Below are 17,851 nucleotides of genomic sequence, written 5' to 3'. Positions count from 1 at the left end.
GCGTGTGGCTGAAAACGCTACCGTTTCCGGAAAAAACGCAGGAGTGGCCGGGGAAACGGTGGGAGTGCCTGGGCGAACGCTGGGTGTGTTTGTGACGTCAACCAGGAACGACAAGCACTGAAATGATCGCACAGGCAGAGTAAGTCTGGAGCTACTCAGAAACTGCTAAGTAGTTAGTAATCGCAATATTGCGAATACATCGGTCGCAATTTTAAGAAGCTAAGATTCACTCCCAGTAGGCGCGGCTTAGCGTGTGTAACTCTGCTAAATTCGCCTTGCGACCGATCAACTCGGAATGAGGGCCAAGATGTCTTCTACAGACGCAAAGTGAAACAATGGCTGCTTCGGCCGCATGTGGTTCAGTATGCTAAAACTTAATAGAAAGTGAATGCAACACCAATTGTAGTTATTAATGTTGTGGTCCAACGCATCAACAGTTTGTTTACTAATTCAAGCAAAGGTAAAACAATACAGTGAAAGCTACAGCCAATACATATATACGCAAGCGTTCCTGGATCCAGGCCTCAGTCGTCTAGCAAGATGACCTCTGAGAAAGGTGACTGAAACCTGGGCCAGGTGCGTGTCCTTTTATACAATGTTCCAAAAACAGTACAATGGGGAATGTAAGATCTTCTTCCATTGGTCCAGAGGCGGGACATATTCAGTACACCGTGGGTCGTTGGTCAGTTTGAACACTGGGCGGTGCCAAATCTTGGGGTCTGATCCCAGTTGTTTACCTCTGGGTTCCTGCCTAAAGACCAGTTGAAACCGACCACAGTATCATACAGGAATATACTGTACATGAATCTGGTATCGCTAATAACTTGTTGCCGCAATATGTGACAATATCCTCACAACCACCGGATTACTATTTATGTGACCCTGAACAATTTGATCCCACACACGGTGTCCTTATGCAGTCCCATCCCTGTACTTCATGTTGGCTGGATATCTGATGAAATAATACATATAATATATATATATATATATATATATATATATATATATATATATATATATATATAATTAATAACAGTTGACCAGCTGTGTAAAGCCTATGTTTAACTCATTGTGTAGGAGACAGGTCAGTACTTTGCCAGCCACAAAGGCAGAATACACAATACATTTGACATATCACTATTAATTCAAATATCAATGTCTGGTCTGTATTGTCGCTTGGCTTAGATCACTTAAGATGCACACAAGGTTCGGGTATGTGCAGAGGTGTGTTAAAAATGCAGAGTTAGAGCACACATTCAGGAATCTGCATATCCTTAGCAATTGTATGGTATCTGGCTTCTTGTTATACTGCAGTTCAGAGACAATGACAGCACAGGATCAACTGAATCACCACCAAGTCCCAATTGTTCATGCTAACAATTGAGGCAAACAATGGTATTTACACATCCAATCAGTCAAAGGTCTATCTTCCATGAATAAAGGAATACCACATTTTATGACATAATACCTGTTTGGACATTACAATCTGATCTGTTTTAGGACACTATTATATTTGTATTTCTGGTTCTTCACTTTCGCCGGGTCATAATTTGAACACATTTGAGTGTATATTATCTGTAAGTAAGAAATATTTGCTAAGTGTTACAGTAGGATATTTATTAACAAATGCGTCTTCTACCATAATGTGCACAGTAACTCGCCGTTACGGTCATTCGCGCCCTACCGTATTACCTATAGCATGCATATTTGACGCATGTGTCATAGATGCGTCCATTAGTAAATACCATAGTGTATTCTAAATATCGAAATATGCAATTTGACTTTGACATAGGGTTGGACTAAATCATCCAGTGCCAAGAGCTATAGGTTGGGGATGGCAGAAAAAAAGTGTTATATAGCCCATGATAAAGGGTGTAGTAGGGTATGCCGGTGGCCGGGCTCCCAGCAGCTAGCATACCAGTGCTGGAATCCAGACCGCCGGCATACCAACAGCTGGGGGATCGCAAATGAGCCCCTTGCCGGCACGCTGCACTCGCCACGCTGCGGGCACGGTGGCATGCCAAGCTAACTATTCTCCAGGGGGGTCGTGGACCCCCAAGAGGGAGAAAATGTGTCCGTATGCCAGGTGTAGGGATTCCAGCGCCGGTATACTGTGTGCCGGGATCCAGACAGCCGTCAAACTGAAGACCACCCCATGATAAATATGAGGTACAAAATATAAATGTTATTGTGGGAGGGCACAAAGCTTACATGGATTTCTGTCATAATAATCCCTGATGTGATGTTCTATTACTGCCCACTTTATTAAACCCAAATGTGGAGAGCGCAGCTTTGTTGGGGTGCTTTGTTGTGCTCGCCTCCCCCCCACCTGCATTCTGCTGCCGGGACCCCGGTGTCGGTATGCTAACCAGGAACCAGCAACCGGCATATCATACCCAACCTCACACCAGCATAGGTGAACACTATTTCCCAGTTCCTTCAAGAGGGATGAGTTAATGGCTGAATCAGACAGGCAGCACAATATAGGGAACTCTAGGAAGACATCCTTTCTGGGCTTGTTGGCCTCCATATTGTGTTATGGATCTTATATTAAAAATGTTCTGATCCCGAGATGGAACCAGAGGCGTCACCGGGTGTGGTGACACCCGGTACACACCCTTGATATGCCAGCGCGCCAGTGGCGCACTCACTGTAAATAAGGGGGCATGGCTGCAAAAAGGGGATGTGGCCTCACGGATCGTCACTCCGGGGTAGGGTCGGACAGGCCCACAGGGGTACAGGGGAAACCATCGGTGGGCCCCACTGCCTGGGGGCCCACCCCCTCCTCTAGGGATCAGGTTCCAGAGTGAGCACTTGAGTTATACATTATACATAGGTTACCTTATACTGCACACGACAGTGGTGTACTCACTACAGTGCATTGCTGTTATTGATCTGGTACACTATCATGTATTTACTAAATATATTTATCAAGGGGCCCAGACCATACACTAATGGTTTGCAAGCCTCTAAACATGAGCCCTTACCACTGCATTTCCGGTGGGCCCTTCATGCCCCAGTCCGACACTGCTCCGGGGGCTTGCCCAGCATGGCTGTACTGGGCTGCCCCCGGAGACTGTCTGCAGCGCTGTCGGCTACTCTGCTATGACAGGAGCCAGGTGCTGTTGCAGGCTTTCACACTGCAGCACCTGGCTCCTGTCACTGCGGAGGAGACCCCAGATTGGTGTCACACCCGGGTGCGGGCCACACCCCCCGCACATGCCTTGTGACGCCATTGGATGGAACGGCTGTCCTCACATTACTCAGTGCCTTGATTTTCATAGGTGATATTTCACTACAGATGCCTTTTCACTTCATTTTTAGTTAACCAAATGAACAATATAATCATTGCAATATAAAATGTCTATCTGATGAAATTCACGTTCTCATATGGACCTGGCGGACGGGATAAAATATTCACACATAACCTGCTCAACATATTTATGCTGACACAGCAAGGTGACTTTCATTAAGAGGGCTGTCACATTTTCATGTAGCAGAGAATCAAAAAGATTACCAAATCCTCAAAGATAAATGCTATCCCAATCTGACTGTACTCTACCTAAAAGACATTGGCCCTCATTCCGAGTTGTTCGCTCGTTCTTTTTCATCGCATCGCAGTGAAAATCCGCTTAGTACGCATGCGCAAAGTTCGCACTGCGACTGCGCCAAGTAACTTTACTATGAAGAAAGTATTTTTACTCACGGCTTTTTCTTCGCTCCGGCGATCGTAATGTGATTGACAGGAAATGGGTGTTACTGGGCGGAAACACGGCGTTTCAGGGGCGTGTGGCTGAAAACGCTACCGTTTCCGGAAAAAACGCAGGAGTGGCCGGGGAAACGGTGGGAGTGCCTGGGCGAACGCTGGGTGTGTTTGTGACGTCAACCAGGAACGACAAGCACTGAACTGATCGCACAGGCAGAGTAAGTCTGGAGCTACTCTGAAACTGCTAAGTAGTTAGTAATCGCAATATTGCGAATACATCGGTCGCAATTTTAAGAAGCTAAGATTCACTCCCAGTAGGCGGCGGCTTAGCGTGAGCAACTCTGCTAAATTCGCCTTGCGACCGACCAACTCGGAATGAGGGCCCTTAATCACTAACCCCTTACAATGGATTGTATGATCACAGGCTGTGAATGGGAAAGGATTATGAGTAATTGAAGCTCTAACACTCTATCCATGAAGTAGTAATAACAGGAGCATATTAAATATGTTATTATACAGTATATTCATTTTTTCCATACACTATTTTTTATTACATACAGTAGCTTATTGCTTACTATTAGATTGTGCACAATTGTGCTATCTAGATCATGCCCTCTGCATTCCTTTAACACTTAAATAACATACACACAGGGGCGTTTTAAGAGATGAGGAGGAGGCCCGTGTGCAGCCTTCTGCTTCAGGGGCCCCCTCCTCTCTGACTGATGCACAAGATTTACTACTTACCTCTCCGGAGACCCCCGGCGGTGCCATCCTTCCCCGCGGGAGCGGCAATAGAGTCTGAGACCAGACAAACCTTCGGGAAAACAGCGCGACGGCCATTTTCCCGAAGATTTTGCTGATGCGCGAAACTCTGGAAAAATGGCCACCGTGCCATCTTTCCGGAGTTTTCACCAGGCGCAATAGAGTTTGTTCCCCCTAGTGTTCAAACTCTATTGCGCTGCCGAAAAGGGATGGCTTCGACGGGGGACTTCAGAGAGGTAAGTATTAAAGAAATGGGTGCAGTGTGTGCAGGGTGGCCCCCCCTGGACCTGGGGGCCCGTGTGCCTCGCACACACTGCACCCATTATGGAAACGCCTCTGCATACACATAACCATACTGAAGTCTCTGTATCATGGTTGTATAGTAGACTACGGAAATCCCACAATTGTAGTGAATGTATATACTAGAATATATGTGATACTTTGTAACCCCCGACGTATTGTAACGGAGGTTGTAACCATCTTAACCCACTGTTCCCTGGTGATGTGATGGAGCAGTGTACTGTATATACAGTGGGAAAGTCTGAGAATGAAGTGTATTCTAACTACAAACAAGAATTCATGAGAGCTATAAGAAGTCAAGTGTTGCTGAGACTTGTAGTGACATGGACAACCTTTGTGTTCCAGTGAGAGCAGTGCTTACCTTTTGGATGGGAAACCTAACCTACGCTGAGCTCCACTCTGGTTGAGATTAAACCTTTGATATTTGTTTGTACATTTGCAAGCTCCCATTTTGAAAAAGATACAGATGTTTTAAAGTGTTTAACGTCATTGCTACACATAGAGTAAAGGATACAACTGTACCCAAAAAGGCTCAAATGCAACCCAGGCAGTGTCAGACTGGGGCATGAAGGGTCCAATGGAGGAATATAGTAGTAGGGGCCCATGCTTGGCTAAACATTAGCAAGTGCATGATCTAGGTCCCTTGATAAATATATAAAATAAACACTGCTAGCACATGCATGATAATGTACCAGACTCTGGTGCACTGCAGACATACTCTTCTTATATGCTCATTCATCTTTATAACTATTTAAAATGTCCAGTCCAGTATTGACAAGATGATTCCACCTAGGGGGCCTGCATGTTGGCATACCTGAGTTCAGGGTAGGACCTGCCTACAAGGGTATAAGGAAACCTTCCTTGGAAGCGGCAGTGATAGCGCTGTATGTAAGTGCATGCAGATGCTTCCTGCTGCATTAGTGTTCGGATTAAAGCGTCCACCATCAGGTGCCTTACTGCACCATGCCACCCATCGCGGAGGCCAGGAAATCTCCATTCTCTGACTGACATCCCTGGCCTCTTCCTACCCCTAAACAACGGCGACACACCTCCGTTTTTCCTAACAGAGCGCAACGCCATCTCCTCTCCGCCCCTAAATGGCATCAGACAATGGGGGGTCATTCTGAGTTGATCGCTAGCTGCATTCGTTCGCTGTGCAGCAATGAGGCAAAAAAATGGCACTTCTGCGCATGTGTATGCGGCGCAATGCGCACGCGCGCCATACTTTTACAACGAACAATGTCGTTTTACACAGGGTCTAGCGATGCTTTTCAGTTGCACTGCTGGCCGCAGAGTGATTGACAGGAAGAGGGAGTTTCTGGGTGGCAACTGACCATTTTCAGGGAGTGTTCGGAAAAACGCAGGCGTGCCAGGAAAAATGCAGGCGTGGCTGGGCGAACGCAGGGCGTGTTTGTGACGTCAAATCAGGAACAGAACAGTCTGAAGTGATCGCAAGCGCTGAGTAGGTTTGAAGCTACTCAGAAGATGCACAAAATAATTTTGCAGCCGCTCTGCGATCCTTTCGTTCGCACTTCTACTAAGTTAAAATACACTCCCAGTGGGCGGCGGCATAGCGTTTGCACGGCTGCTAAAAACTGCTAGCGAGCGAACAACTCGGAATGACCACCAATGAAATATAAATCTCACTAATAATAAGCGCCAATGTTTAGCATTAGAGTCAATTATAATGCTGATCCCCCATTCGCTGCTATAAAAGGTTCTGCGCAGACCTTTAAGGCAATATTGGATACTAGTGAAAAATAAATAGCAGCGCTCAAAGGGGCAGCAGTATAAAATCAAATATCTAAATAATTGGAGAGCCGGAGATTTATTATTTAATGAAAAGCTTCATTATTAGCATAAAAAAAATACAGAATGAAGATACAATTGTTAAAAACTATAATAAAAAGAATATTCCCTTATCACTGGGTAAGTCGTAATAGATTGATTCCAATAAGGTGAAGTAAGTGAAAATTCACACTCCAATAAGGCTGTAGTTAATAGCAGTCTAGTTCAGGCATGTCAAGCTCATGGTCATCCAACTCTTGTGAAACTACAAGTCCCAGCATGCCTTACCAGCTGATCAGTGGAAGGTATGCTGGCAAAGCATGCTGGGACTTGTAGTTTCACAATAGCTGGAGGTCCACTAGTTTGACATGCCTGGTCTAGTTGTTAAGGGCCCTACACATTGGGGGTCATTCTGACCCGTTCTCTCGCTGATTTTTGCCGCAGCCGAGCGAACGAGTCCCTACTGCGCCGGCGCCGTAGTGCGCCGGTGCATGCCAGACGGCCGAAGGCCGTAGCAGGGCTGCAATCGCCTCTGCCTGATTGACAGGCAGACGTTTCATGGGAGCGGTCCGGCCAACGCAGGCGTGGCCGGACCGAACGGGGGACGGGCCGTAGCGGCTGTGTGACGTCACACGCAGCCGATGCGGGCCGGGGAGTGAAGAGTAGCTCCCGGCCAGCACGCTAAAGCTGCGCTGGCCGGGAGCTACTCTTGAAGTGCAAAGGCATTGCCGCTGTGCGATGCCTTTGCACTTCTGCGGGGGGGCCGGCACTGACATTGATCATTCAGTGTGAATGATCGTAGCTGTGCTAAATTTAGCACAGCTACGATCAACTCAGAATGACCCCCCTTGGCAGATAAAATGCACAATATGAACGAATTCGTTCATATCGTGCAGTGTGTAGGCACCAACGATTAACGATGCATGGCCCCGCGCTCATTAATCGTTGGTGCCCCGTCGCTTATGCATGCAGGCCAATATGGACGAGATTGTCCATATTTGCACGCATTGCTATGGAGCCAGGTGACTGGGGGAGTGAAGAAACTTTACTCCCCCCGCCGCCGGGTCGCCCCTCGGCCGTATCTGCCATCGGGCAGCTTGGCGGCGGATCGGTAAGTGTGTAGGGCCCATTAGTCCCGATGCAAGGAATATGCACCAGCTGGCATGTTACAAATTTATATGATGAATGTAGAAAACTGATGCTGATTGCAGCGAGGCTTTGAAATAAAATCACAGTGGAAAGAAAGTATCAGATAAAAGATACTCGTAGCAGGACTGTATCACGTACTAGAAGTGAGAGGTCACCATTCAGTAATGCAGATAGAAATAGCGGTGGACCGGGCACATGCCAGTGCGCACTGAAAAGTGACAAGGGGCCGCGGCCAATTGTCGTATTCTTTTTATTATAGTTTTTAACAATTGTATCTTCATTCTGTATTTTTCTATGCTAATAATGAAGCTTTTCATTAACTAATTAATTCTTATCTCCGGCTCTCCAATTATTTAGATATTTGATCTTATACTGCTGCCCCCATGAGCGCTGCTATCAATCAATGACAACCTGATACCGGCCTGCGTCCTATGCCGCAGGATCTATTGGCGCACGTACAGAACAGGTCCTGCGCTTGCGCTAAGTACCAAAAATCGGTTGTTTGCACCGATGGTCTCAGGTGCAAATGCACCTGAATGACCCCCAGTTTGCTTTCTTTGTGAAGTTGCCAAAACCAGAGGAGAGTCTACTGAGGCCACAGTATCCACACAAGTCTGGACCAGCACTGAAGATCAACACTTTCTGTCCTGCCTCTATCTTTTTAAAACCCTCTCATTTTACCTACTTACAGCTCTTTAGACCTGAAGAGGCTAGTCAACGAATTCCCATTCAGGTAGAAAACAATAGAGATGTCCTTATACAGAAGTAAAAGACACTTTTGCAGATGCATCTATTTTAGAATTGTGATATTTTTTAGATGTGCCTTTTAAGGAGAAGTATCCATAAGACTTGTGCAAGTCGACCAGTGCTATGCAGTATGGGCTACTCCCATTATTATACTGTAGGTGAAAATAATCATGGGATTCCCACGGTACAGTGTAAACCACACCAGACTACACAGGCTGGGCTGATCACTATAATACCCCTTTCAGACCTAAATCCTGGATCCGAGTCGGGTTATTAATGTCACAGCTGCTCAAACCACATGTTGGACTTATTTCTAGTGGTCGTCACCTTTCACACTACACCCGTGTATGCCTTGCAAAGCTGTGTGAGTCATTAAAAGTGGACATTACAGGCTCATAAAGATGACTCATGAAAAGTAAGCACCAATCAGCACCTTTTAAACTTAACCAACTAATCCGTGACAGACGCTCGGTGAGAAAGGAGTATAACAAGCAAAATTGAATAATATAATATAAAACATGAACAAGCACCAGCCTGGTCAGTGCCCCATGACATAGGTAGGGCACTGATACACGGAAAAGTCTCAAAGCAGTTGTGGTGAGGATTCATACAGTTAATCAGACAAGCATATGGCAGGCTACACACAAGCTAAATGGGCTTGTAGGTTCATTTTTACCATGAAAATATGTGTTTTAATTACTGTACTCTCACAGATCAATCTCTTGAAGTAGAATTATTTAGAATTTTAGTGCTTCTGGAACTCCATTAGTTGAGACTCGAGAGCACTAATTTTAGTGACATCTTAACTGAGAAGGCTCACTGTCTGCTGTAGTAGATAGCAGGAACCCAGCGACAAGCGGATCCGGTTCGGATCCCAATATTCGGGATCCCAGCAGTTGGAATACCGATGCCGGAATCCCAACACTGCTCGGAATGCCAATGCCAGAATCCCGACATGGATCGCAATGCTGGCGACGGGATCCTGAAAGAAGGATTGCCGATATTGCACTGAGGTAAGGCCTGGGCGGGTAAGGTTAGGTTTAGACTGCAGGGGAGGGGGGGTTTAGGGTTAGGCTGTGGGGAGGGAGGGTTAGGGTTAGCCATCACTGGGGAGGGTTAGGCTGTGGGGAGGAAGGGTTGGACAGCAGGGAGGGAGGGTTAAGGTTGGGCACCACTGGGGAGGGTTAGGCTGTGGGGAGGAAGGGTTGGACTGGGGGGAGGGAGGGTTAAGGTTGGGCACCACTGGGGAGGGTTAGGGTTTGGCTGCAGGGAAGGGAAAGTTAGGTTTAGGGCTAAGCTGTGAGGGGGGATTAGGGTCAGACTGGTAAGGAGCGTTAGGGTTAGGAATTAGATGTAGCATAGTTACCTTACCTACTAGGTGTTGTGATCCTGAGCACAGCCCTGCAGCCATCCGATACCAGATGAAAAGTGGGAGGGGCCCACACCGAACCTGCTGCACCCATATTTAATTACATACCTCTCTGGAGTGCCATGTTTTCAGAGATCCGAGCTTGTGGTGCACGTGTAGAGTCTACGGTGCCGCAGAGAGGAGGGGGCCCACACAGGAGTCTGCACATGGGTCCCTTCCTCTCTTAAGCCACCCCTGGTCTAGACTCTAGCCAAAGTTAATGAGTTCTGGAGAGAAATATGGTGGCATATGTGGAGGCTATGCACCAACCAATCAGTGGCATAACTCCTAGAGGCAATGGAGATGCCTGCCTACAGGCTCCAAGCCCTGAAGGGGCACCTGCATGTACAGTAGCACATATGTGGTTCACAGCGGGATCCAAGGTGCTCTTCCAATGGAGCTCTGCAGTGCACCCACTGCTGCCGCAGAGTTAACTGGCTCATCCTAGGAGTGCTGCTAACACCTGCAATAGGGGACAGGACTGCTCCTGCCTGGTACTGCTCAGCCTGCGCTGCAGCAAGTGACAGTGTACCCAACACTGCTGCTGGAGTGTGAGATTGGACTCGCCTAAGAAGGCTGATTCTGCGTGCTGCAGATGGCTGAATCTTGTGAATCTGACCCTGAAACCTTGCCAATTCACTACACACTACAGACTCCGGCCCCTGTAGACTGGCTGTAAGTGCTATCTATATAATTCTATCATTCTGTTTGTGTTTTTACAGCATATATTTATATACACACACACACACACACACACACACACACACACACACCATATTTGTGTGTGTGAGGGGGGGGGATTACCAAACACCAACTTGCCTCTGGGCGACTGGGATGAATTTACGCCCCTGCAACCAATGACTGAAGAGGGAGCACCGACACTCCTAGGAGCCAATCTTCTGTAGATTTTTCTTTGAGGCTGCTTTTGCAAATGAATCTGGCTGCGGTCCCTCACAGATTCATTCAGGGGATACTTATTATTTGCATGGGATATTGGAGCGTTCATGGAATTTCATGCATATAAAAATTGAAGCCTCCCCTATATGCTTAGGCAAATTTCTAGATTGTAAAGGCATCTCCAAGGAGCAGATAATAGGCAAGCTGTCTAAGCTGTGGAAAACATTGTGCATCCATTGTGCTTCTTAAATGAGGACCATTCTAGGCTTGGGAAATCTGTAAATTACTGCAGTAGACATCCTGCAGTAGCATAACAAAATGTAATTTATTACATACAGCATGCCTGTATCCCTAAAAGAGGAGTAAAACAGATGTAAAAAATTATAACAAATATTGTAAGTGCAAAGCAATTGTCTGATTGTGTATATTTTGTGATACGGATACCTCCAAGATGACACTCACAATGCATTTCTGGTATATATTTTGTATCCAGAATCAAATCAAATCTAAAAATTATTTAAAACAAATAAAATAATTATAAAACCAAAATTTAACTTACAAAAGATTAACCATATGCAAGTTGCTGATGGTGGTAGTGGTATAAGTGACTTGATGGGAGGAGTAGTAATGACATATGGCAGTTGGGGAGGTGGTGAAGTTGGTGGTAGTGGTAGGTGGGACTTGATAGGAGTAGTTATAGTGAGTGATACATGGTAGCTTGGAGAGGTGGTGAAGCTTATGGTGGAAGTGGTGGGGGGCCTTGATAGGAGTAATTGTAGTGGTACATGGCAGCTGGGAGAGGTGTAACGCCCCTGGGGCTGGCAGGGTATGTCTAAGTCAGGGATGGGGAACCTTCGGCCCTCCAGCTGGTGTTGAACTACACATACCAGCATGCCTTGCTACAGTATTGCTATTTGACCATGCTAAAACTGTTGCAGGGCATGCTGGGATGTGTAGTTCAACAACTGCTGGAGGGCCGAAGGTTCCCCATCCCTGGTCTAAGTGGTTGAGAAAGGTATCACATGTGTTGGGTGGCTATGTGATGGACCTTACCCCTGAAGTGTTGTTCCCCATCCATTGTCATGTAGTACTCAGAGAGGTAGAATAGATTGATACAAATCAGAAGTGAGTCAGCAATTCCAACAGGAAGTCTTGTTATTGATCTGCAGGGAACTCTGGATTTGGGATGATTGGTTGATTAAGGGACGTTGCTTGGTTGGAAATCACAAAAAGAAGAATTTGGCATACAGGAAGGACAGGAATATACAATTCACACCACAAAAGATCATCCAGTATGCAAAAGACAAGTAATTGGAATCGCAGATGAAGAATAATTGGAATCACAAATAACATACATGTGTTGGAATCATAAAATAATATCAGACGCTGTGCATTCCATACTAAAATGTGATAATAATAAGAATAATAGCAAATGCTCAGAAGTACTAAATAATAACTTTCTAGCTTTACCTCACCAAGGTAACAAATATCTTCACTGGCAAATATTGTTGGAGCTCTGGTTGAAATCTGCTGCACCACAGCATGTCAATGGGGGAATGGGCACACAGATATTGGGGAATCCTGGGTTAGGAAAATGTCAATGATGCGCATTTCTTTATTCAAAGAGGTTGTAACTAGTGAAGGAATGGTAGGGTCCTCTAACAATGGCAACTCACTCACAATAAGGGACTTCTGAATATAGCAAACTCAGTCTGTCTCAGTTGCAGGTCTGGCACCTGCATAAAATTCAGCCTTTCAGACCAAATATAACCCTTGAATTTCATTAAACTCAGTCTTTTTAGTACAAATATTTCCCTTGGATATGCATTAAACTCAGTCTTTTGGCACCCCTTGTGTGGGTTTTAACTTGCAAACTATGGTGCTGCAGGCTGCGCCCTTTTAAACACTGCTCAGTCTGTGACAAGGGTGGTGGAGGCTGAAGGGTACAAATGCTTGGGGCTGGGCTGTCCATTTCCTACAGTACTCACTGGGAACGTAGGTATATGCTGCCTGCACCTGCTTCAATGGCTCCTCACTGTCTCAAGATTGCCACAGCATCCATGCCACTCACCAGACCTGTTGGTGTCTGGTCTCCGGCCTTAGCATCTCGAAACCCGCTCTCCACCACTTGGCTCCACACAGCATCCTGTGGCAGTCTACTGAACTCAGCTACTGCTCTGTTCAGCATTACCCTGCCTTCCAGCACTTCCTCTCTCCACCTTCTTCTTCCCAACAGGCCCTGTTTCTCCCAGCTGTCCCTGTCCAATCAGCTCTCTTCCCCAACACTATGTTCCCGGACCATGGGCTACACTTAACTCCTCCTGTGCCAGAACTTCTCCTGCTGCTGTGGAGCTGTAAGCAAGACTCTCTTAAAGTGGCACATATGCCATTATTCCACAGTGCCACAGAGGTGGTGAAGTTTATGGTGGTAGTGGTAGGAGGGACTTGATAGATGTAGGAATAGTGATATCTGGCATCTGGGGGAGATGAAGGGGTGATAGTGGTAGATGGCACTTGATAGGGGTAGTAGTAGTGATATGACAGCTTGGGGAGGTGGTGGTGTGATAATGATGGTGGTAGTAGTAGGAGGGATACATGGAGGCTAGGAGAGGTGGTGGGGTGATGATGGTGGTATTAAGAGGAGGGATTCATGACAACTGAGCAAGGTGATAGGGTGATGGTGGCAGTAGTAGGACGGATACATGGCAGCTGGGGGAGGTGGTGGGGTGGTGGTGGTAGTTGTAGGAGGGATGCATGGTAGCTCGGGGAGGTGGTGGGGGTGATAGTGATGATGGTAGTTGTAGGAGGGATGCATGGCAGCTGGGGGAGGTGATGGGGTGAGGGTGGCAGTAGTAGGAGGGATACATGGCAGCTGGAGGAGTACAGATTATGTTGTACTTTGTGAAGAGGTGATCAGTGTTGTAGCTGGACAGATCTATGTAGTGTGCGGCTGCAAGGGATTCCATGTATCTGCTGGTTATGTTTTTTATGAGGTACAGGTAGCTTCATATACATTAGTTAGAACTCTCATTGTTTTTATGTAGAATCAAGTGGACCAGTGGGTGGGGTTGCTTGGCAGGGATGCAGCAGGTTGTGGGCTTGAGTCCTGGGATTAATTTGGTCATGCCCCTTCCCAGGGCCGTTTCTAGCCAATTTGGCTCCCAGTGCGAGATTTAAAAATGCGCGCCCCCCCCCCCCCCCCCCCCATATTCACATAAGAAAAAATGCCCCCCCTCCCATAGATATAAAGAGGAAAACCATGCGCGCGCTCCTGGCAAGGGGGCGTGGCCTCGTTTAAATGGGTGTGGCTTTAAGATGGGCGTGGCCTCATCTGATCTCATCATCACGGCCACCACAGGATAAAAAAAAAAAAGGCCTCATTTTACACATTACAGCAGGCACGCGACCCCATTTTATACATTGCGGCAGGCACGTGCCCCCATTTTACACAGTACGGCAGGCAAGTGTCCCCATTTTACACATTGCGGCAGGCAAGTGTCCCCATTTTACACAGTACGGCAGGCAAGTCTCCCCATTTTACACATTGCGGCAGGCACGTGCCCCCATTTGACACATTGCGGCAGGCACTTGTCCCCATTTTACACATTGCGTCAGGAAAGTGCCCCCATTTTACACAGTACGGCAGGCAAGAGTCCCCAATTTACACATTGCGGCAGGCACGTGTCCCCATTTTAAACAGTACGGCAGGCACGTGCCCCCATTTTACACAGTACGGCAGGAAAGTGTCCCCATTTTACACATTGCGGCAGGCACATGTCCCCATTTTACACAGTACGGCAGGCAAGTGTCCCCATTTTACACATTGCGGCTGACACGTGCCCCCATTTTACACAGTACGGCAGGCAAGTGTCCCCATTTTACACATTGCGGCAGGCAAGTGTCCCCATTTTACACAGTACGGCAGGCAAGTGTCCCCATTTTACACATTGCGGCAGGCACGTGTCCCCATTTTACACATTGCGGCAGGAAAGTGCCCCCATTTTACACAGTACGGCAGGCAAGAGTCCCCAATTTACACATTGCGGCAGGCACGTGTCCCCATTTTACACAGTATGGCAGTAAAGTGTCCCCATTTTACACATTGCGGCAGGCACGTGTCCCCATTTTACACATCACGGCAAGCAAGAGTCCCCAATTTACACATTCCGGCAGACTGCGTCTCTATTTTACATATTACGGCAGGCAAGTGTCCCCATTTTACACATTCCGAAGACAGGTGTCCCCATTTTACACAGTACGGCAGGTGGTGTAGGTGAGGGGGGGAGGGAGAGAGAGAGAGAGAGGGAGAGGGGCTGACTTACATTTGAAGCGGTTCTTCCCGCTCTTCAGCCGCCTCTCCCTCGTCTGTGCGGCGCCGGCCGGCTTGGCTCCCCCTTCTCCCTCCTCCCGAGCGCCCAGCTCGGGGGGCGGGGTTTTGCGGAATGACGCGATTGCTTCATGAAACCCCGCCCCCCGAGCTGGGCACTCGGGAGGAGAGGGGAGGGGGGATTTAGTGCTGCAGAAGTGCCGCGGCGGGCGCCCCGTGCGGTTGCACAGCTCGCCCGCCGCAAGAAACGGCACTGCCCCTTCCCCAATTCTCTTTCTGGCACAGGGAACCAAAAAGTCTAGTTACAGCTCTGCACACCAGAGTGTCACCCACTGAGGGGTAACACCAAAATGCCGGCTCCTGCTCAGGGATAGGAGCTAGGTGCTGCACTGTAACATTTTGTGCAGCACCCAGCTCCTGTCTCAATGTACAAGTCAGGAAGTGCAGGCAGACAACTTTCCGGGAGAAGCCCACATCTCTAGGACCCCCGTGATGTACACCGTTTTTACGGCGCGCACATACATTCTTCAGGACTGCACCGTTGGGGTAAGTGATGCCCCTGGCCATAATATCTCTTTATTCCTGAACACCTCTGATTCTGTGGCTGGCTAAAATCAACACTGCATTTCACCTGGTTTTAATTAGTGATGTGCACCGGACATTTTTCGGGTTTTGTGTTTTGGTTTTGGATTCGGTTCCACGGCCGTGTTTTGGATTCGGAGGCGTTTTGGCAAAACCTCTCTGAAAATTTTTTGGCGGATTCGGGTGTGTTTTGGATTCGGGTGTTTTTTACAAAAACCCCTCAAAAACAGCTTAAATTATAGAATTTGGGGATCATTTTGATCCCATAGTATTATTAACCTCAATAACCATAATTTCCACTCATTTTCAGTCTATTCTGAACACCTCACAATATTATTTTTAATCCTAAAATTTGCACCGAGGTCACTAGATGACTAAGCTAAGCGACCCAAGTGGCCGACACAAACACCTGGCCCATCTAGGATTGGCACTGCAGTGTCAGACAGGATGGCACTTCAAAAAAATAGTCCCCAAACAGCACATAATGCCAAGAAAAAAAGAGGTGCACCAAGGTCGATGGATGGCTAAGCTAAGCGACACAAGTGGCCGACACAAACACCTGGCCCATCTAGGAGTGGCACTGCAGTGTCAAGCAGGATGGCACTTCAAAAAAATAGTCCCCAAACAGCACATGATGCAAAGAAAAATGAAAGAAAAAAGAGGTGCAAGATGGAATTGTCCTTGGGCCCTCCCACCCACCCTTATGTTGTATAAACAGGACATGCACACTTTAACAAACCCATCATTTCAGCGACAGGGTCTGCCACACAACTGTGACTAAAATGACTGGTTGGTTTGGAACTCCACTAAATTAGAAGCAATCAATCTCTCCTTGCACAAACTGGCTCTACAGAGGCTAGATGTCCACCTCCTCCTCATCATCCGATTCCTCACCCCTTTCACTGTGTACATCCCCCTCCTCACAGATTATTAATTCGTCCCCACTGGAATCCACCATCTCAGGTCCCTGTGTACTTTCTGGAGGCAATTGCTGGTGAATGTCTCCATGTAGGAATTGATTATAATTCATTTTGATGAACAATCATCTTCTCCACATTTTCTGGAAGTAACCTTGTACGCCGATTGCTGACAAGGTGCACTAAACACTCTTTCGGAGTACACACTGGAGGGTGGGCAATTTAGGTAAAATAAAGCCAGTTTCTGCAAGGGCCTCCAAATTGCCTCTTTTTCCTGCCAGTATACGTACGGACTGTCTGACGTGCCTACTTGGATGCGGTCACTCATATAATCCTCCACCGTTCTTTCAATGGTGACAGAATCATATGCAGTGACAGTAGACGACATGTCAGTAATCGTTGGCAGGTTCTTCAGTCCGGACCAGATGTCAGCACTCGCTCCACTCTGCCCTGCATCACCGCCAGTGGGTAGGCTCGGAATTCTTAGCCTTTTCCTCGCAGCCCCAGTTGCGGGAGATTGTGAAGGAGGAGCTGTTGACGGGTCACGTTCCGCTTGACTTGACAATTTTCTCACCAGCAGGTCTTTGAACCTCTGCAGGCTTGTGTCTGCCGGAAAGAGAGATACAACGTAGGTTTTAAATCTAGGATCGAGCACGGTGGCCAAAATGTAGTGCTCTGATTTCAACAGATTGACCACCCGTGAATCCTGGTTAAGCGAATTAAGGGCTCCATCCACAAGTCCCACATGCCTAGCGGAATCGCTCTGTTTTAGCTCCTCCTTCAATGTCTCCTGCTTCTTCTGCAAAAGCCTGATGAGGGGAATGACCTGACTCAGGCTGGCAGTGTCTGAACTGACTTCACGTGTGGCAAGTTCAAAGGGTTGCAGAACCTTGCACAACGTTAAAATCATTCTCCACTGCGCTTGAGTCAGGTGCATTCCCCCTCCTTTGCCTATATCGTAGGCAGATGTATAGGCTTGAATGGCCTTTTGCTGCTCCTCCATCCTCTGAAGCATATAGAGGGTTGAATTCTACCTCGTTACCACCTCTTGCTTCAGATGATGGCAGGGCAGGTTCAGGACTGTTTGCTGGTGCTCCAGTCTTAGGCACGTGGTGGCTGAATGCTGAAAGTGGCCAGCAATTCTTCGGGCCACCGACAGCATCTCTTGCATGCCCCTGTCGTTTTTTAAATAATTCTGCACCACCAAATTCAATGTATGTGCAAAACATGGGACGTGCTGGAATTTGCCCACATGTAATGCACGCACA

The sequence above is a fragment of the Pseudophryne corroboree genome, chromosome 12 (genome assembly GCF_028390025.1).
Source record: "Pseudophryne corroboree isolate aPseCor3 chromosome 12, aPseCor3.hap2, whole genome shotgun sequence".
Lineage (NCBI taxonomy): Eukaryota > Metazoa > Chordata > Amphibia > Anura > Myobatrachidae > Pseudophryne > Pseudophryne corroboree.
The sequence above is the reverse complement of the archived record's forward strand: the minus strand, read 5'-3'. Positions refer to the sequence as shown.